The sequence below is a fragment of the Cimex lectularius genome, unplaced genomic scaffold, assembly GCF_000648675.2.
Source record: "Cimex lectularius strain Harlan isolate CLEC.00 unplaced genomic scaffold, Clec_2.1 scaffold266, whole genome shotgun sequence".
Taxonomy (NCBI): domain Eukaryota; kingdom Metazoa; phylum Arthropoda; class Insecta; order Hemiptera; family Cimicidae; genus Cimex; species Cimex lectularius.
In genome coordinates, this window is record NW_019392824.1 from 77,987 (window position 1) to 100,902 (window position 22,916).

The window sequence follows — 22,916 nt, forward strand, 5'->3', positions numbered from 1 at the left end:
TCGGAAATAAATTAATCGGGCCTTATTTCTACGAAAATAATTTAAATGGTGCTGAGCTCCTCAATTTTTCGAGGAAGGTTTTACCAACACTATTAGATGATGTTCTTTTGCAACAACGACTAAGATTTATTTTCCAGCTTGATGGATACCCCGCACACAATTGCAGGTGAGACGTTATTTGAATCGTCACTTCCGGGATAGGTGAATAGGGTCACCCGATTTAGCTCCACTTGACTTTTTCTGTGGGGCCATTTAAAAAACAGTGTCTACGCCAATCGTAACCTAGCAACCTCAATTGAAGAACTGCGGCAAAGGATAGAAAATGTATGTCAACCCATCTCCTTTAACTCTATCGCTCTGAGCACCGCTAAAAAAGATCAAATCTTTCCATGTTTACGCAAGGCAGGCAGTTCGAACATGAAATGTAATTAACAAATAACAAAACAAATGACTGTTTTTTTCTAAATTTTTTGCCATAACTTTGTCATTTTTTGATCAATTTAACATCAGATTGCACCATTGTTTTCAGTTTAAAAAATCCTTTAAAATGTTGTGTCAAGATATATTGGGTCTTATTTGAAATTTTTATGTTGAACTGGATCTGAGGTACCTTGTATAATTTTTCTCCAAAAAAAGGTAAACATTTGAAACGAGACGATGTGGTCTGCTCTTATTTTGGTTAGGTTTACTTTATTTGATTTATCCCGGTGATTTTTTTGTGTACGAGTTTTCTAATAGAATAACTTCCTTAAAATTCCAGTTTTCCGCTTGGATAAGAGCTTCTAATTTAAATTCCGAACTTACATCACTAAATTTGTAACTACGCAAAAAGTTTCATGATCCTCTACTTTTACTAGTTATACCTTTATATCTCAATTATTATATGTTATATGAGGAACGATCGCTTCACCGGATTTTACATTTTTTATGAGTATTTTTAATTTGTTCTGTCTTGACGCCTATTAGTTTTTTATTTCCACCGGTTCTTTATTAGTTTTTTTATATGATATTTTCAACGTGGTTTGCGGCGTAACCAGCTGATTGTTTTCTAGACCGTATGTGCGTTCAGATATTTAAGCGCGTCTAAGCCTAATAAGAGATCGAATTTTTCGTTGAATATAAAGATTCTAAATCTTAATTGTAATCCGCTAATTGAGAATAGGTCGGAACATGTAATAAATGTACTATATTTTCCTGTCGAGGTTCTATATGCCGAAGTAATTTTAAACGGGTCTAATTTTATAAGATATTTCAAAGTGTTTGTGTGCTATTTCGGGATTGATGAGGGATGTACTACCTGTATCGATTAAAATTTTGTGGGGTGGGTTTTTAAATTCTATATATGGGAAGCTTGCTTGGTTGCATAGTGTCATCAAGTAGTACTTGGGTAGTGGCTTGTGTTTTCTAAAAAATGATTCATAGGTTCCAACTTCGACTGGTTTTGGTGTTGTGAATTTTCTGTGGCGGTTGTTTGGTTATTTAAGTTATGAATTTCTTCTACAGTGTAATTTGGACTGTGTTGACTGAATTTTGAATTTTGCTGTGTGAAGAAATTATTAATTCTCCAAATGAATGTTGTGTTTTCTAAAAGCCGCTTGAATTCGCGGGGCTAACATATTTTTTTGTGATCTTTGAGTATTTGATTTTGTGTTTTTGGGGAATGCAAAATGTTCGTTTGGGAATCATGCTGGGGGTCTACTCTGAGGTTGAAAGCGAGGTTTCCTTGACGGATAATTGTCTGGCTCCTGAAAAGTTGTCAAGAACTGAAAATCATTCGTGAGGATATTTAGTGCCTCTGTGAAATTAGTTGGGTTCCTAGACCGCATAAGCGATCGTAGAGATTTAGACCTCTTAGTAAGACACGGGGTGCGACGCCTCTCGCATAATCAGTTAAAGTGTTGGCTTGAAGAGGATTGTGGTTTGTAAAATATGCTATTTGTAAGTTTAAAAAGTTCTGTACCCGTTGATAGAACTGATATCGTTTTTCATTTTGTTATGATAGTCTAGAGATTTCAACGTGGATAATGTACGCGTCCCCTCTAACAACGGAATTTTTAAATCTGCGCAGTTTGACACGTCACTATTTTCAATCACTTGAGCTGCAGGACCTTTTATCTTTTATTTATTTTTTTATCTATTTCTGAAACATGAAGGCAGGTATACATTCTGAAAGTTATTTGGGTAGTCAGTATCTACAAAAGTGTTAACTAGTTTTTGCGATATGTCTATGAATCGTGTTAGAACAGTTGGCCAGACATTATTAATTTGAGGTAGTTTGGTTATGTCGAATCACGTCTGGCAGACCTAAACAAGCGAAAATAAGCAGACCAAAATGAACAGTAACGACTAACTAATAATCGTTGTTCAAGGGGAATACTGTTTTCTATCCGTGAAATATTTCTTTTTACCTTTTGGTAAAAGATACAATAATTTTATATTTAAACACTTGTTCCCGTAAATCCCTAGATAAATTAAGACCCTGAATCCATCCTTTCTTCTCCATTTCCGCTATTTTTTAGAATGTTTGTACATAAATGCCACGAGTCTTTCATACACATTAGTACTTTTGGATAATGAGGATCCTCAGCTAGTTTTTTTTTTTCAAAGTCACGTTATTCAAGGCAAAAAGGCAAGCACAGTTCGGAGGGTTCAGCAGTATTGCTACCGCCGGCTCCCCAACCTATAAAGAGTTTTTCTGTATGATTGAAAACCGTGTTTTTCTTGGTGATGTGAGCAGTTTTATTCGATGGCAGTTTTTTCGTACTACGCCGAGCTCACGTCTTTTTTAACCAATTCTTATTTACCCGGGTTCGACTTGTAATATTAGAAAACACATTTTAAAACCGAACACCCCAGCAGATAATTTATTCCTGACTTTGGCAGACAATTTACATCTGAAAAGGCTCGCAAATAGTAAAATGTTTAGCAAACGAATTGTTCCTTGCAACGTCCCCTCTCAACCTGAAATAATGTTCAAATGACAGACAGACTGAATCCGGAACAGTTGAGGGTACAACCCTTTCGCATATATAATAACTTTTTATTCATATGCTAACTCAGTTTGTTATCATTATAACGAGCTTTTGTAAAGGTTGTTTAATTTTTGATCAAATAAATCAACCTATTGTATCACCTTTATTTTACCATAAATGAAGAAACTCAGCAAATTGCCTGGGTCCAAAATTGTTTCTTTAAATATTTTGTCCACATGTTCTAATCTTTTTTCACATTTTTTTATCCATTTGTTTTGATAATTCTGGAGTAGTCACGCCTTTATTGTTCAATACGTGTTTGTTTTATTAAACAATGATATTGGACTCCAGTAAGCCCGAGGATTTTTCAAGGCAATGGAGCCTAACGGAATGTTTTCTATTTGAATAAATATAGTGTTTCTGATATTTTTGCCGAAACTATCTTGTCGGAAGATAGTTACAGAATAGAGAACATCTCTAATTTCCTAAGGTTGACCTTACCTTATTAAAAATCTTTAAAACTAGGTTAAAAGTTGCATTTCCTTGGGAGTATAAAAGTCAGGGTGTTGGTCGACTCTGGCGGCTGGTGCTGTGTGCTTGGTATTGCCTTCAGGGATGGCATGCACATCCCTTTTCTACAGACAACGGATAATTTTGTTAAATAAATTGCTTAAGCGTGTGTGGAGGTGGAGGTGTCTCGCCATCTTACGATGTCGATTTCTGTTTTCCATACCGTCCTCATTATTATTATATTCAAGTCAGATTATATGTATTAGTTGTTGCATGCCTTTCCATACATATAAAAAACAATCTATATTTATCTATCAACCTATCTATATTTATATACATCATATATCCAATTACACTCATCGATATTATAATGGTTGTATGAACGAAACTAAATTAACTTTTGAAATATTACAGCTTACCGGTTTTCCAGAAGCATTCATAAACGTCTTTGGCTTCTTCATGGCTCCGCCGGTCGATTCTGTAAGTAAAAGACGGTTATTAGTGTTATTGTTATTATCAATGTTATTATTATGAGGTAGTTCTCTAATGCAAGAGGTCGTAAATGCTATCAGTTCCTGGGCCGTTGAAAATGGACTCTCTCAATATCAAAAAGACGCAGACTATATTGTTTGGATCCAATCCCAATCTCCCATACTATCTTATCGAAGATCATTTCATAATCAAACATATCAAAGGTTTTAGCGACATCATCATATATTGCATCAACTTGAATTCCTTGATGGCATTAAAATTAAGTCCTTATAAGTGATTAATTCGGAGTGAAAAACTCATGCTGATCATCAATTAGGAAAGGCTTAGAGAATTCCTTCACCTCAGGGGCCTAGCTGTGGATTGGTCACATAATTTTAATAAAACTAAGGGAACATCATTAGGTCTACTTATTAAGGAAATTAGAAGTCTATGATTGTTCACTCAAAGGCACAATATATTACAATATTTTGTAGCAATATGACAATGTATGTTCAATATTGAAAATTACAGAAGTAGAACCATTAGTTTCTGGCAAGGACATAAAGTGTGTAAGTAAAATTGCTTATTATTTAATATATTTCCCTCGGTTAATGATTCCGAAGGAAATCACTCATTCAAGACAATTTAATGTTGAACGACGGTTCAGATTCTAACTTTGTTTCTAGTTAAGCCTACATTTGAAGCTCAAAAGAAAATTAAATGAGCTTAAAGTAAGTATTTGGCTATATGACGTCTCTTTGTGAACCCATTATTGTTAAGTAAGTTGGGAGAAGTACACATTCAAGTGGAATGAATCAACAGGGTATGTTAAAATATTTAATTGCTTCTTTGTCGCTGAAATATTACCCTTAACGTTAGATTGCAAAACTAGGGTGGGAGGGACAATTGCACATTGTGTATTGTCTGTTATTAAAGTCTTTAGTTCAGTTTTTTAAGTACATTCGGGGAAGGGGTTCATCGAAATTATTAAACTATTTATGGATACTGTAGGATATTTTGTTTGAAAGTAGTTTTCCGATTTTTAAATATACTAAAAGGAAAGTCACAACTGATGTGCTCTCACGAAAGTCCGAAGTGTTTCGAACCATATATGATAAAACCAAAATTATAATAAAATACTGATAATGACAGAACAAACATCAAATTTCAAGGATCTAAGCAGGAAAAGAGGTTCTCCACCGACATAGATTAGGCCAGAAACGCACGAAACGCCCACTTTTGGGAATGTGTACGGCGTACGCAGAAGTAAATTTTCAATGGATGGCAATAACGCTGAGGATGGAAAATATGGTCCTTCTGGCCAATCTTGCCGACGAGCACTGGTTGAGCAGCACTTCAATTGTTGAAAAATTATAATTAAACCTTTAGTGAGAGAAAATGAATGTGTCATACAAACTTTCAACAATGATGAAATGAAATGAGATGGAATGATAAATCGTACATTAATTAACCACTTTTGGATGATTTCTGGTCTGGGGTCAAAATTGACAGAAAGTTTAATTTTAGTGTATTACTAGAATTTCCTAAGAATGAAAAGTTTCACGTCAACTAGGATTTTTGACTTAACCTCCCTCAAAATGATGGCTAGGTATTTTTTTCCTTGCCCTTATTCGTTTTCTTAATAACATGGCTTGTTTGGAATTTTCTCATAAAAATAAACTATTTTATCTGGAGCGAAGCTTAATTTTGCTTACTGCTAGCACGGTTTCGTACTGGCAACAAAGGTTTCATTTCTACACCAGTTCATATTTCGTATCGGCTATGACAAGGCTATCTACAAAGGATGCAGGGTTAACTCCCATTTCTTCCTATTCTTCATAAGACCGGAGAAGACAAAATTAAAAAAAAAAATAAAATAAAATAAATAAATAAATAAAAACGTAGGCCAAGATTAATCTCTTAGGACACCCATTCGTGTGACATTTTCCGACATAAATGTTCACTTTATCTTGCCCTCTTTATCTCAGTCCTTCTCTCTTTTTTCAGTGGATTTTTGTTTAGTTTTATTTACGTCAAATACACTTCAGCAATTCCTTTTTGTCCTACCCTTTCCCTCACACTCACTCACTTTTTCTTTTCTACTCTCATGCCAGTCTTGTTTTCTCTCTTTCATAATGAAATTTTTATTTTCTACAAGTGTATACGTCTTATTTACATCGTCTCTCCGTCTCTCTCTCTCTCTCTCTCTCTCTCTCTCTCTCTCTCTCTCTCTCACCCTCCCTCCGTCCCTCCCTCTCCCACTCCCTCTCTCTCAGTTAGTCTTTAGCCCGTTTCCGAGAGCATTACGACGAAATATTGTTATTGCTGCAAGACGGAACCCTTTCCATAGTGCCCGCCAGATCCTAAATGAAGTACAAGATGTTTTGGCAAGGCCTTTATCAACACAAACGATTCTTAATTGGCCTCACATCGTATGCCCTTTTGAGAAGATCTGCACCAACAGCTCGCCACCAGCAACTTAGGAGAATATAGTGCAGCGAGCGCCCAAAAGAGAAAAACCAATTGAAATGATGTTACGTTTACTGATGAGTTGCGTTTATGTTTGTAGTGTTAGCAGGCGCCGAAGAGTCTATTGAAAACAGGGGAAGCATACAATGCCCGAGATCGTGCTCCCTTCAATGCAATGTGGAGGAGACGGTGTAAAGGTCTGGACTGGGATTTACACTCGAGGACGAACTGGACTCCATATTGTTGAAGGCAACCTCACCACAGTCCGTTATGTCCAAGAAACTATCGAGGAATACATCCCTCAAACAAGGGATCACATTGGCTGGGATTTTCGATTTCTGGATGACAATGCCAGACCTAATAGAGGCAGAGTTGTTCGGCAACGTTTAGAAAACCTGGGAATTTCACATCAGCTCATTCCCCCATTGTCTCCAGACCTCACTCCCATTGAGCACATGTGGGTTGCGCTGCAGAGAAGGCTTTTGATCACCATCCGCAGCCTCCACTGTGCCGCGTTGCAACATCTATGGAGTGAAATTCCTTATGAAATTAGTAACAACCTTTTTAACAGGATGCCTAACAACTGCACAGCGGTTTTAGCTAATAGAGGACATTATTACACGGTATTAATTTAAAAAACATTTTGTTTTGTTATTTTTCAAAATCCCTTAATTAAATTTTCCTTCAGAAAAAACATAATTTTTAATGCAATTTATAATAAAATAAAATAAAAATGCTAGTGAAATTAAATACTACAAAACTGACAATATCCCTATTCATTTTTGAGTAATTTACTAATTCCATTTTACGTTAAATAAATTTAAAAACAAACGTGTATGTAGGTATTAGCTAACCGAGCACATTATACATAATATTAATTGTTTAAAAAAATTATTGTGTCCAATAAAAAAATTAAGGAATTAAAATCTTTCATTTTTCAAAATCCCGTAATTAAATTTTCCTAAGTAAAAAACATAATAATTTCTAATAAATTTTCATGCAATTTATAATCAAAAGAAAATAAAAATGCTAGGGAATGTAAATACTACAAAATTGGCAATAACCCTATTCATTTTTGAGCAGTTTATATTCTATATAGTACTTTGTATATTTCTCTATGCACTCTCATACTTCCCCCTCGACCTTTCAGGAACAAATATAAATAAAAACACGGAATTGACTGTATTGACCTATGTATAATCACACAAAGAATGTATCGTATTCATCTTGTTAAAATTTCCACTAGAACCTGTTTGTTCAATTAATTTTTGCCGTTTTCTACGTTCATTAAAAATGGAGCTCCTCATCTTAAATTTTTTGTAATTTTTAATTAAAGAAGAGATTTGTTATATATTTACGCATTTTTAATTACGGCGTATGTTGGATTATTCTAATATTTTGTTTAAAGGGAGCTTAAATATTCTGACAAATTTTTAATCATGGGGTTGATTCCCGAGGTAATAATTAACAAAAACAATGCGTTAAATCATTTGGGTTTTATCTATACAAGATACTAATTGCCCCAAATTTAACTATGCTAAAAATACGCTCGGCATTCCCAGACTAGCTTTGAGTCAAAGGTAAATGTGTGAAAGGACTTGTTGAGTATATATCTTGTAAACCTTTTAGTCCCTTTTTGAGTTTCCTGGAAAATTGATGATGTGAGGCTGAGAGGTTGCCACCATTTGAGTGATAGAAGTAAAGAATACGAAAACTTCTAGGGCCGAAATCAGATATGACTGAAAAGAACAAGCTCATATGGAACAAAACATTAATTCGAATTATTTACGGACATACAATAGTTTACTGTAAATCACCACAAATTCATCTAATGTCCAATTAGTCTACCGTCCTCAATAACCTTAACTCTTTTCTTCCTCGTAGTTGAAATACCCTCTTTAAAAAAAAACTAAAACCTTCCCACTTCCATGTGTTCATTCCAATCGTTCAATTGGTCTTAACCTATTCAATACCTCTCTTCACATTTTCATTTCGGAAACGATTATGGTCCAAAGACCTCCAGATTTCAGGCAAGGGGTCTAGTGCTGTCATTGGCTGGCTTCTTATAACATGTGTCATCCAGATGCAGTGCGGATTTAAGTTTTAATGCTGTGTTCAGGTGTATAATAAACAAAAAAATGATATACTAAAATTGGCCCCAACTTTAGCCCGATCCTACCAACACGCCCTTAGCCGTGCTTGAGTTGTATCAATTTACATTACATAGCGTTTATCTACATTTGTGATAGGAAAACTACATTTAATTCTCGGCGTTCGTTATCTTGGCGGTTGAAACTAGTCCAAAATAGAAGTTCATTTAAATTTCTGATAGGTTAACGAGCGTACCATCCAATTAACGTCATGGCTTAACTTACCCAAGTTTTGTGTAAATTTGTGATACGACAACAAGCTTATCCTCACAGAGTATTATTTCTGATTAAAACTCTAATCCTGCCTTTGCATATCCTGTGACTTCTATAGTAGAAAACCTTCTTAAATTGGCTAAAAAAGTGACTTCAGACTTTTCGACCATTGTAGATTCCTGGTTGATATGTTAAACAGAAAAAATGTTTACTTAGTTACATCTTGTCATAACTAAAAACGATTAAATTGGTAGTGTACTCTTTTCTGCATTTTCACAAACCAGAGGTTTTTCAATTCATATATGAACCTGTTTTGAAGGTCGAATTTGTTGAAGGTTCCAAAATACTATTTCTTGTTTATTTTTAATTGGGCAGAATCTACACATTCGGTTTTCGTTGGTAAAATTTTTTCAGAAGCCCAATGTGTCCGCTGTGCCCTGACAAGAAATAACCAGGTTAAAATCTGAGTTTTTTCCAACACCCTGGTATACATAAGTTTATTTCCTTCCAAATATAAAAATTTCTATGTCACAATCCTGTTTTCAAAAACGCAAGCCATTTTCATTTTCCCCAATTCCAGCGTACCAGGAACGTAATGGGAAAGTTTCAAATTTGACCAAAAGTGTCCGTGAATTTACATCTTGGCTGAAAATTGGATGATCGCTTTGGAAATTTTATTTGATAGAATTGACCGATTTTTTCTCAGGTGGAAGTTGACACTAAACCTGTATCAGCTCAGCTTTGGATAAAGTCCGCCTTTAGAAGTGCGCTTGATTTGATTTGAAAATATCGCACACTTCCATTTTATCATTCGAAATCCATATCCGTTGTAACATATTTAATATATGTATTATTTATATATATATATGCCTTTCCTTTAAGTTGTACAAGTAAGGCATAAGCCCCCCATGTTTTCGTATTCAAGAAATTCAACCTAAATATCTCACTTATGTCCCTAAGCACATTTTATTTAATTATCTTTAGAGTCATAAACTATTAAAACTATTGCGTGTATTAGTTTTTCAACACAAGCCAGGCTTGGTTTCAGGTTCAGGCGAAGACCATGGTTAATTCGAGCGTTATCGAAAATCAGGTTGGCGGAAACTATTTTACGTTACAAATTTTCCCTACCTTTGACCCTACCTCTCTGTTTGAAAGGTGTATCAGACCATGTTCTCCTATCAAATTCTAACCAGGTAGTTACCATTACGTTTATTCGTTATAGGAATAGTTTGAATAATTGTTGAGAATTTTGATTAGATAAACACGAAAAGATTTTGTTGATATTCGGTTTACACTAAATTCTAAAGGAATTGTAGGGGCACATAATCACCGTCGTCAAATTTTTCGTACTGCATTTTCTCAGTCGATTAATTATTATGGAAGGTTGTACTAAATGTGATTAGATATATAAAAATAATACAAAATCTAAAAGTAGATTCTAGTAAATTAAGATCAACAAAAATCTGATCCATTTTAAGTCCCCTTTAAAACCATTAAATACGAATTTTCATAGGGATAAAAAATAGACGACTTTTTTTGATTCGCCGGGGATAATATTTTTTCTTTAATAAACCCTGTGTTTCACTTAAAAATTCATAATTCTTCTCGATATTACCCAAAAATTTTAAAAATAGATTCTGGCATTTGTGTGTATAAAATTCGAGGCTTTTATATATATCAGTCGATTCTTTTCTTAACGTAGGATAACAAAATATTATGTCAGATCGTATCTAATGAGTTAGATTCTTAAAAACTCACCACAACGAAACACGTTTTCAGTAAACTATACCAAAAAACTATTAAAAAAACGATTTAACCACCATTAAATCCCCTCGAATATGCATTATCAGGCCGGGCTTTTTATAACCTATGTATGTAAATTAGCTAAAGCCGTGAATAAAGATTATTATTATTATTACATTTTCTAACACACCTATGCCCATTGTTCTACAAAAAAATTCATAGCCCTTCAGGATTTTTTCTAGATCCGTTTTATTACAACAGCTGAAAAACTTAACTTCTTTTCTTTCTGTTTATGTTAACAATGTTTAGATTTTATGTCACTGTAAGTCAGATAAATAAGGATGAATTGATTAAAAACCTTTCAAGACTTTAATATTATATCTTCGGATCGAATTTAGTCAGTTAGGCCAAGTTTGTGCCATTACTTGTAATTTATAAAGTTCTGAAGAGATTGGTAGCAAAAAATTCCATCCAATTGATGTTTTTTTTTCATTTTCTCGATAAAAGAAAATTCTGCACTTAATTTGTCTCATTGTTTTTACCAATAAATATTTGTTTATGCCATGTTTTAAATTAGGAATGTCAGTTATAGGTAAGCACACTTAATTATTAATCTAAAACAAGGATAAAGGATTTTTCAATGTTTAGTTTTCATCTTTGTGTTCTTAATTTCTACTTTTAAAATTTAGAAATGCCACTTAGTGCTGAGGATGTTACGCGTGGTGTGGCACTTACAATCGTAATTCGATTGCTACAGGTCTTTTTTGATTTCTAGTAATAAATTTCGTATTTACATAATTTGTCATATAACTGCATAGATCATATAATAAAATTCACTTGCAAATATACACTGACAGGCAAAAAATTTCACCCAATTGATTTTTTTCATTTTCTCGATAAAAGAAAATTCTGCCGTTAATTTCTGTTCTGTACAGGTCTTAGCCTGGCCCGCCCGTTCTCCAGACGTGAAGCCCATCGAACATTTATGGGATAACCTTAAAAGACGAATAAGAGCACGTCGATCACTTCCTCATACAGCTCACGATCTTGAAAGGACTCTTCGTGAAAAATGGGCTAACGTCGAGCAAAGAGACATTTACAGAATGGTAGAAAGTATGCCGAGTCGTCTTCGATATGTAATTAAAGCAAGAAGAGGAAATACATGATATTGAAATGTTAATTAAAAATCTAAAACAAAATTAAAACAAATTTTATCTGTCCGTCTTTTTTAATTTCATTTTCCTTAGCAACTTACATTTTTTAAACTTTCTTAGCTACTTTTTTTATTATTAAACGTTAAAAATTGAAATTTAGATTAACGTATAAACAATATATACAAATCAATTTATATTACAAGTGGGTGGAAGTTTTTGCTTGTCAGTGTATTATGTAAGGACACATTACCTAAATATATATNTTTGAAATTCCTCTTTGCAAACGATAGAACTTAAATTAACAGAGTTGTTTTTGAGCATAGTGGGGGTTTGTTTGTTTATTAGTCATAAAGGGAGGGTTCTCCCTTGCGGTTTGCTCAATGCTAACATGTAACATCCATCGCAAAAATTCAATTAAATCCCTTAACGATTGCACGCAAAAAACCTTAATATCAAGTTGAACAGTGATTATTTTTAGTTGATTCCTATCCCACAACCTTTTCTTGCTTTAGACCAAGCCGTCCGTTTTAGGGGTCTTTGATGTATTACATGCTCTTTCGTGATTACGAAACCGCCAAGCATAGTAAAAAATATTAGCCTAGACTGGGGAAAAGCTCTACATTACCTACATTACCTTTTGTTTGCTTTTTTAATGTTAGGGCATCCTTGAGATGAACCTGTCATCCTTGATGGGTAGCGAAGAGGTACAATTACGCCGTGATATTTTTCAAAACTACAACAGAATTCCAAGTGATTCTTGACAAAACACAAATAAATTGATAAAAAAGTATTTTCTGTCTACCTTGAAAGGCAATTTTAGGCAACAGCAACCGGTTACTTATTAAAAGCAGCTTTTTAATCGAACTTTTCTATTAGATATTTCAAGTAATCGGTGGTGTTGCTTTGAATAACTAACAACGATACATTCTATTACTTCATTACTTCATGTCATCAATTTCACATTACAAGGGAGTGCATATGGGTTGGGTTAGGTTAGGGTTAGAGTTAGGGATAGGTTAGGTTAGATTAGGTAGAATTAGAATAAAGTTAAAGTTATTTATCTACGTTTAGTGTAGTCAGAAAGCTCATGGTTATTAATTTGTTTTACCATTTCGTTAGAATATATTAACATGAATATGTGTTGGGCTGGATATACTTTTTTTTCGTGACCATTTTTGCGGCATCCTGGGGTTGGTTTAGGTTAGGATTTGGGTTAGGTAGTTCTTATTGTCATGGTTAGGTTACATATCAATCATTTTATGTTTTACCTTTAATTTGTTTGTTGAACCCATTTTCTATTAAGGAAGGAATAAGGATAAGGAATATAAACACTAAAAACTGCCAGGAAATGTAGAATTGGAATAAACTGAACAAAAGCCGACGCCGGAACAATGAGAAATGAAAAGGAAGATCACTTTGCAAAGAAGGTAGCAACATATCTACATCTGGCCGAAGATTTCGGCTATGACAGGAAACGGATACCAAACGAAAGGTTTTTCGGACCCGGAAGGCTTGGCTATATACATCCAGCAGATCGTTTAAAATCCCTTAAGTCAGTGGGCAAAATGCATCATACTTGACTTGGTTCGACCTTCCATGTAAAAACAGATGTAGTTTCTCACCAAACTATGTCCAAGATTGGGAACACCTTGCATACCAGTGAAGAAATTTCTAATTGTGAGGGAAAACTGCAAACCAAAATCTTATTCATCAATTTTTGCATTCTTAGTGAAGAATTATTGCGAAGATATTCTGTGCACATAAACAATATGGACTTTCATTTGTTTTTATTATTGTTAAACGTAAACTACATTATAATTAATTTCGTAGCGATTTTCTTTGGTTGGATTTTTCGAAATTTATATGTTGGGTTTGCTACTAAATTAAAAATAACCGGCAGCCTAGAGAATCTGCAGTGTGCCTTGACGACGTCGCACCTTCATTCGCCAGCCGCTTAAAAACTTTCGTAATTCTTTCTTTATAAATTCAGTGGTGTCAGTATTATTTCTTTTTCGTTGTCTCTTATCGTATGCCTTCTCGAGAGGCCTTGGCATTTCAAAAGGTTCCAGAAAGAAAGAAGAAGTTTCGCTCGCCCTCACGTCCTACCAGGACACGAGGAAGTTAAAGAAGGAAAAGACTTCCTGGTTGGTAATTCTTCTCTTCCCCTGCCCTAGACAGTCCTATCCTTATGTTGCTTAGAAGTAATTTTAGTTGCATTTATTTTCCTTAACCGTTATCAAGTTTTACTTTCCTTTCTTTTACTTTTGTTTTACATTCTCCAAACTAGGATTGCCAGAAGGTAAACCGCGTTTTAATTATTTAATCTCTCTCTCTCTCTCTCTCTCTCTCTCTCTCTCTCTCTCTCTAATTATCTATCTATCTATCTATCCATTTTCTGTCACTCTCTCTCCTCCACCCACACCCTCTTCTCTTTCTTTCTCTATCTCTCTCCCTCCCTCCCTCCCTCCCCTCTCTCTCTCACTCTCTCTCTCTCTTAAAAAATCCTTAACCCTACCTAAGTTGACCATACTTAACTTAACCTTACCCAACCCATGTAAACTCCCAGGTAACGCGAAGATGATCACTCAAAAGAAATTTGTGTATCCAGCTCAAACATTATCCATTTTGATGATTGGGGTCATAGGTTATTAAAGCAACGCATGGGCACCAATACACCACACTCTGCTATGTAGTAGAAAAAATGTCACCAGTTAATTTTATTGATAATGCCTCAAGAAAATTAAAACGCTTAGTGGAAAAAATATGAGAATATAAAAGTAGTGTATAAATTTAACAACAAAATTAGGAGGAGTTTGTTTACTAAATTAAAAGACAACGATCCACTACCAAGCGAGATTCGAATCCACGACATTGGAGGGAAAACGCGAAAGGTAGGTTGAGATAGGAAGTTGGTGTCCAAGTGGATCGAAGTCACGATAGCTCAAGTGGTAACGCAGCGGCGTATTTAGCCGAATGTCGTGGGTTCGAATCTCTCTCGTGGCACTGGCTTTTTTATCCCAGCCAATACCTTACGGCTAAAATATTGATTAATTGAAAGAAGTTATTTGGTCTATCGGACCACGACATCTAATGACTATAAATAATATTTATTAATTAGATAATTTACTTGTTAAACCGTAATAACTTAATATTGTATTAAGTAAGAACATAAGAACGAAATGACCTAAGTACCTGATCGTGCCGCTTTTATTTTTATTTTTATGTATGTTCTTTTAATTAAGTATCCGTAAGTTCATTGCAAACATTGTTTTACTGTTTTGTTTATCACTCTGTAGAGCCCTAAGGAAGGCTTAATAACAAACCGAAAGCTTGGCAAAAAAGATACGACTACTTCATTTTGAACCATATACCTGAGTCCAATCATCAATCAAGTTAATCATCGCTGGTCGATAATTCTCTGTGTGAAGAACCCATTTTATTAACAGATTATGACGAACAGTGTTAAAAACAAGTAAATTTAAAACAATCGGTTTAATAAATAAATCCTATAACATCTACTATCCTTTTCTAAGTACAATCGCCAAAACAATTGGCAGATCATTTTTGATCTGGTTTCATTCATTTGGCACGAGATTCTGTAGCCTGACTTCCCGATCACTGAACGAACAAAGGAGACCAAATTTACAGCACCCTGAGACGGAAATAAGCCAATTTTTCCATAAACACGAGTAAAATGTTGTCGTTCTTAATAATCACGTCGATTTACTATATGGGCTGTTTTTGTATGTTCATAAATATTTCTTTGCATGCGCAGAAGGACTGCATAAATAAAAACGACAAACAAAAATTGGACATTTATGGAGTTTAATGCATCTGACAGGTTCGAGTGGTGGTTAAAGTAGACTGGTAGAGTGAATTAACAGAGTCCATGTTCTTCATTATGATTTATTTGTGCGAAAAGGCGTTGTTGTCAAACAAAAAATGACAAATTACACTCACACCGCAGTTTATACGGAACTGATCCGGAGCTAATGAGGTGATACGTCTGCCCTTTCATCACCTCTTCCTTGTTTACATTCTCACATATCCGTGATATCAAATTAGCACCTCAACCTTTCGAAAATATATTATCTTTCTATTTAGTTTGAAAAAAGCTTAATTTCGACTCAGTAAGGTAAAACAGGGAGTGTAATTGGATAACTTAACAGAAATTGTTTTATTCCAGAGCTAAACCTGGAGATTTTATTATTGATTATATTACATTTACAAAGTTTGTTTGTATGTTTCTTATACAGCGCGGGTTTGGGGTTTCATGCGATTTCAAGAAGTAGAGAAATTGTCTACATTCTTTGTTAAAAGATGGTTTTCACTACCCAAACATACCCCGAACTATGTTTATATTTGGAAACAGGTGCCCGATCCATTTATTCGTTTACATAACAGATGCATATTGAATATATACAACAAGTCCTAATTCTCCCTGACAATAGATTTCCAAAAATACTTGCAAAAGAAATAATAAACAAAAACTTATTCGGGCGTAACAAATTTCGAACAATTTGTGCCAAGATTGACTGGAGTAGTAACTATTATTTAGTAAATGCGTTTTGATGGTTAGTAGACAATATTAATAATGATTTTAAAAATAATTTAATGACTAACATAAGTCCTAAATTCTTTGCATCACGGGCTGTAAAAAGAATTAGATTTAAGTTTATCTGGGAAACGTTGTATTAGGGATACGAATGACTTAGGGTTCATGTCTGATATAATACATTTTCGTGGCCCGTTATTGAATCTAAATTACGGTATCATCCGGGCTGATCAAAATCATCTTTCTCGTATGTGTAATAGTGGGGCGATTGAAGTCAAATTTCATTACTTGGATTCTTGCTCTGCGTTAAGGGAGTACAGGGCTAGATGATTCGGCAGGACTATACTAACTAGAGAGGAACTCGTGCAACACCTAAATGGTCATGGGTGAAGCAAGCTGTACAACCGTGGTGCTTGGAGTTACACAAAAATTATGATCGAACATTATAACACATACATTTGACTCGGTATGTGACGTTGTGGTTTATTATATTATGTAATTTTTTCACCCAACCAAATTTTATTTTAGTGTAATTTTAAAGCATGTTTTATTATATTTTATGTAAACATGATTTGTTTTCAATTATTTTGTTCACAACTTTTGTTATAAAATGTAAAGAAAGTGTATTATTTTATTTATATTTTAATTAAATTATAATTTTAATAATTATAATTTTAATGTAATTAATTAAATTATAATTTAATTTTTGTTTTAAATTGTAATAAAAATGTGATAATGTGTGCCAACACAACTCAGCAGACGGCATCCAGTTCATGCTCTATATAGTTTATGCGAATTTGTTTATCAATGGTGTGTAAAATAGAGAACAAAATAAACCACTTTATTATATTTACAAAGAAAATAGGCAAACAAATAGCTACAACAATAGAATTTATAAAATTCGTTTTCCAACGTCAATTCGACCTAGCCTTATGTTTCTTTGAACACCCTGTCAGACATAAACGACGTGAAACATATCGTCGACATATTTATAAAGCCTCGTATTGTCCAAGGCCTAGCTCAATTTCTAACAAAATGGGATTTTATGCACCTTGAAATGAGCCTTCTGTTGATTATTTGTTCTTCTGGTATAATTGGTTTTAGGTTTATTCCACTTTTACCTCCTGTAAGGAAAATGAGAAAAAATAACTACGGGCAAACACTACCCAATTTTCCTCCTAAGTACAAGATTCTAGGATCTAATGATCAGTGGAATTGTAAAATTGACACAATGGATGCGGAGGCCCGTTTTGGATCAAATGACTCTCGCGGGATCTCAAGTTTTGGCGAGACGCACATTGAACATCATTCTACAAAGAAAACGCCATGAGTTATAAAGACAGTCTATCAAGTTGAAAATCTTTGGTCAATTTCATAAACTTGAACATCGTCTGGTATCTACGACAGGAATTGCAATGTCAACTCCGTGCATATAACCGAATTTTATAGGACGAATAAAAATGGGAAAGTTTTGAATTTCAGGATAAAAAACAGGTAAGTTTTTGTCTACCGCGGTACACTCCTGGCACGTAGGGAGGATAAAACAGTAAATGTCAGATATTAACATCTTTGTATACACATGGTTAAACTTTGGCAGATAACGCCATGCATTTAACAAATTACTACTCTAGAAAATAAACAATAAAGCAATAAGTATAAGCGACCAAATTGTACTTCATTTAACTTGAAGAGGTCGAAGAAAAAAAGATAGATAAAAGGATATTTATAACATCCATTCCATTGTCATTTTCAAGCATGATTCGCAAGAATTCACTTGAGTAAAGTTTATAATTATAATGAGAATTTCCTCAGCAAGTTGTTGAACATTAGCACGTAACTGCTGACGAAAATGATAGATTGCCTTAATAATATAATAATAAGAATCGTTTCTCTCTTGTTGGAATTTTTTTCGCGTAACCAAGAAGTTAGATTAGGTAGGGTTAAAATTAGGTTAGGTTAGGATAGTATATAATAGCATAAGTTGATCGCGCATGGGTTCGTTTAGTTTAGAGTATGATTTAGGGACGGATTAAGTTAGGGTTGGTTAGGTAGGGCAAGCTTTTCTACGTCACCAGAGGTAGACAAGAGTCCTAGAGACTTGTACGAGCATAATTGTCTACCAAGGAGTGTGAACATGGACAGGAGACATGCACATGTTGGCACATGGCATGCTTGTCTAGAAAAAATAACCCTGTTCAAATCCCATTGTGGTGGACAGAAAACAACGATGACGACTTATATAGAAAAGGTGGTAGCAACCGTTCTTCAAACCTCACAGTGGTGGAAATGAGATATGATGGCACAGAGACATCACAACAACAAAAAAATGTTTAAATGCCCCATGGTAACTGAACGAAAAGTGAGTCACACTACCTAAACAGAGGAATGGGGGAGGGGAGCTATCATACCAACAGACCCGACGACCAGTGGTAGGAATGTCTAGCAACAGAAGGAATGGTGGTAAAAACTGTCTGCCCCAAGTGTCAATATATCTATTCGAGATTGAATATTTTTCCATTAATTTATTAGGTTTACGATTTTTTATTTAGTTAGGTTAGATTAAAGGTTAGGTTTGGTTAGGATTAGGGTTGTGTTAGGTTAGGTTAACGGTTAGGTTAGGGCCGGGTTACACATCCATAGTGCAATTTTTGCCATTAGTTTATGTTTTACAGCATTATATTCGGCTGATCTTCATCATTTTAGAAAGCTTAAAATCGTTCTAAAGAACATCTCCGATCGTAGTTCGATTTTGTTACAGGTCTTTCATGATTTCTCGTAATCAATTTTGTATTTACATAATTTGTCATATAATTGCATAGATCATATAATAAAATTCACTTGCAAATGTATTCTGACAGGCAAAAAATTCCACCCAATTGATTTTTTTTTAAATTATTTCGATATAAGAAAATTCTGCTGTTAATTTCCATCATTGATTTTATCAATAAATATTTGTTTATCCTATGTTTTAAATTGGGAATATCAATTAGAGGTAAAAACTTTTAACCCTTAATCAAAACAAGGATAAAGAATACTTCATTGTTTACTTTTTACGGAATTTGAAATGTTTATTCAGTCTCATTTCAATTGTGAAGCTATCAACTGTTTTTTCTTCATCATTGTTTTCTTAATTTCAATTTTTAAAAAATGCCACTTAGTGCAATATGTGTGGCACTTATTGATGATGGACGTTCCTGTAGGTATCTATTGCTATCGGAGTTCCCTACGAAACACTGCGAGACGCCGCTAGACGTTTTCGAGAAACTAGGCCCTACCATAGAAGGCCCGGTTCTAGACGCCCCAGAGTGACAGAACCACAGGATGGCCGTTTTTGACTTTGAGAATTTTGCGAAACCGGCACCTTACGGTTGTTCAAGCGATTCATCAGCTCCAGGAAGTTCGAGGTGTCCAAATTTCTGAACGCACTGCTCGAAGAAGATTTACTCAGTATGGACTGATGGCTTTTTGCCCCGTAATAGGACCAGAATTGTCCATAACACACAAGAGTTACACGGCTCGCATTTGCTCGAGAACGCAGCTATTGGTCTTTGAACGATTGGTCTGCTGTACTTTTTACAGATGAGTATAGATTTGCTCTTCGATCGAGGAATTTTTGGAACATCATGCGTTCTCCTCGATGAAATCAGCGACAATCCTATTGTAATGTACGATGCCCCTCCACATGTCGCTCATACAAACGTACATTCCACAGCGTAACATCAGGGACTTAGCCTGACCAGCCCGTTCTCCCGACTTAAACCCCATCGAACATTTATGGGATAACGTCAAAAAATGACCGTCCATCACATACTGATAAACTACACGATCTCAACAGGACTCTTCCTGAATAAGAGACAATGAAGTATTAATTAAAAATCTAAAACAAATTTCATCTGTCCATTTCATTTTCCTTCCTTTACTTTTTTTTTCTATTTTACACAAAGACTTAATTATTAAAAACGTGAGCCTTTGATTAATATATGAAAATATATACAAATCAAGTAATATTACAAGTGGGTGGAATTTTTTTGTCTGTCAGTGTATGAATTGATCTTTGAAAATTATTGCATGTACAAATTTCAATATACATGTTCAACTTTAAGGTTTTATTGATAGTAATAAAAGTTACAAGCTTATTACACATATTATGGATAAAAATGACCTTTTCCTTGTGAACTCGAAGTATCACCACTGTATGCCCCAGACGCGACCCTGAAAGTTTAACAACACCGTGGCAAACGTTGACCCATTCCCCGTCTCGGGAAAGTTTGACCCAAATGCTGCGATGTCGTCCTTGCGTAATTCAAAGCTGAAAAAGTGCAAAGTGGAAAAAAAATAGCGTGACGGAAGCTAAACCCGGTCTGGTGACACGGGACGAAGGCCGACTTTTACCGTTCAAAGTGGACCTTGACTGTATAGGGGCCAACGAGGACAATCGATCCTCTGTCGGAAAAAAAATCCATAAATATTGAAGAATAAACCAATCGAATGTGAAGAGAAATAACTAAATACAAATTGGTTGGTGAACGTCCTCCTTTCCCATTCCGCTCCGTTAGTATTTTTACCTTTTAGTGGTAAGTAGTAATTAAATAATTGATTTACCTACAGCCTTTAATCACTGGGAGTGTAGAATATTTCAATTTTTTAACTTTTTCAGCGTGAGGTGCGGCAAGGAATATTTAGATGCCAGAGCAATAGAAGCCGGCATCCCACAAGGGACCATTCTTGATTCCATCCTCCTGTACACCATTTATACACTGGGTTTCCTATGCATCCAAATTCCATTTTTATCATCTAAGCGTATGATATCGCAATATTCTCCCATACTATACACCATTTATACTGCGTATATTCCTACACATCCCAACGCCATGATTACCAACTATGCAGAAATCTTATTCAACCAACCACCTACATCCAAGAACACTTCAAGTTTATCAAAGATTACAGGAAGAAATGGAGGAAAAGATTGAAAGAGGGAAAATATACCTATTCTTGTACCCTCCAGTGTACATCAACACCAAAGAGCTACCGACTTCCACTTATGTTAGATAGTTAGAACTTACACAGCGGACTGGCATGAAACCCAACACAAGACTTACCGTCTCACAGAAGGTTGGAATAATTACGAAGATTTGTATGTCTGGAATGTATGTTGACCGGCCAAACGCTATACGAGGCATTACTGCTGTACAAAACAGCCATCCAATATCTATCACTTCCAATTCTTCCAATCAAATGTCCTCAGGCAAATTGTCAAAGGCAAACAGCAGCAACCTTACTATCTACGATAACCTCAACATATCTTTTGTCAACGAAGTCAGATCCAGCTTCCAAAATTTCCACACCAAGCATTCAGTCCATTTTAACTACACCTGTCTATGCCTCTTCTACACAATCCCTTCTTGAGAACCATTACAACTTGAGCGACAAAGGCATGAAGACCTCCTCGCCGATTTATCCCTAACCTGCGTACTCCGGGTGCAGAGCTGGATTTATCAGTGTTGTGAATGGAAGATAAAACCATATACCCACATATTCGTAATATGTATTTTCAATGTGCAGACTACAAAAAGATTATTTTTATATATAATTATTTTTTATTTTTTTAAGTTAGGATTAGAAATGTATATACCTATTTGCGCGTGAACTGTCGAATATCCGACTTTTTTTAACGTATTTGACGGCTTGTGGCAAATGAAAACTTATCGCCAGTGTGCAGCATCCACGTCAATTTACAAATTGTGCGATAGGATTCTTCAGGGAACTAACTTGTCACGTTTGTCGTTCAAGTAACCCGTCAAATAAATACTTGTCGAGAGCGCTTAAGGCATTTATGTAGTCTAATCTTAACGTAGCTATTATTAAGAAAGATCCCTTGCTCCTCATTTCACCTTTATTTAGTACAAAAAGATACGTTTAAATGCTGAATATCCTAAAATAATTTTTAAATGAAATATAATTTTTTTCCAAAAATGCAAACTTTAAAGCCTCGTTGGTATACACAATTAAACCAAGAAATGTACTGTCTGCAGTTTTTATATGGTAAATGCATTGAAATGATGATTTGCATGGAATGTTTGATTAATTATATTAAATTATATATACCGTTGGAACTAATGACTTTTTTAGAATTTATTTGACGCCTTGAACGATATAGGACAATAAAAATGTTTCTTTAAAAATGTTTACACAAAGCGGCCGAGTCATGTCGTTTGAATAATTAAAACAATTATTTCCGGTAAACGGCAACTGTTATAACAAATATCTGATTGGTGATACTTTCAAAACCCGACGATTTAAAAAAAGGCTTGTTTTACAAACAATAAGGTTTTACAGTTTTCCATTAGAAAACATTTCCTTTTCTTTCCTTAATCTCCAGCCTTCTCCGTATTTTTATTGACTACACGGAAAATTAAATGTATTTTTAAAAAGATTGCAAGTAGTATTAGTTGAAATATGCATAATTAGATTTCACAAATTTTAGCCTCCGAGCGAAAAGTAATAAGTTATCTTTTATTTATTTAAGTTTTTTTTCAAAGACGAAATTATATCATTTAATAATTAGTTCAGGCAATTTTGATTTGTTAGGTCAATGGTAAGAGAGGCTTCAAAAAGTCATCGATCTACGCATGATAGTTTCGGTCGTCACTGGAGAATAAAGATGTAAATAAAA

General features: G+C 34.7%; 1 long non-coding RNA gene across 1 annotated transcript in view; it reads right to left on the reverse strand.

Moving 5' to 3' along the window:
* Window positions 1-3,901: 3,901 nt before the first annotated feature.
* The window catches only part of LOC112127437, a 119,576-nt gene continuing 100,561 nt past the window's right edge, over window positions 3,902-22,916 (reverse strand). Inside the window, exon 3 of the long non-coding RNA XR_002910564.1 lies at window positions 3,902-3,960. This is a non-coding gene — a long non-coding RNA (uncharacterized LOC112127437). The remainder of the gene's footprint in view (window positions 3,961-22,916) is intronic.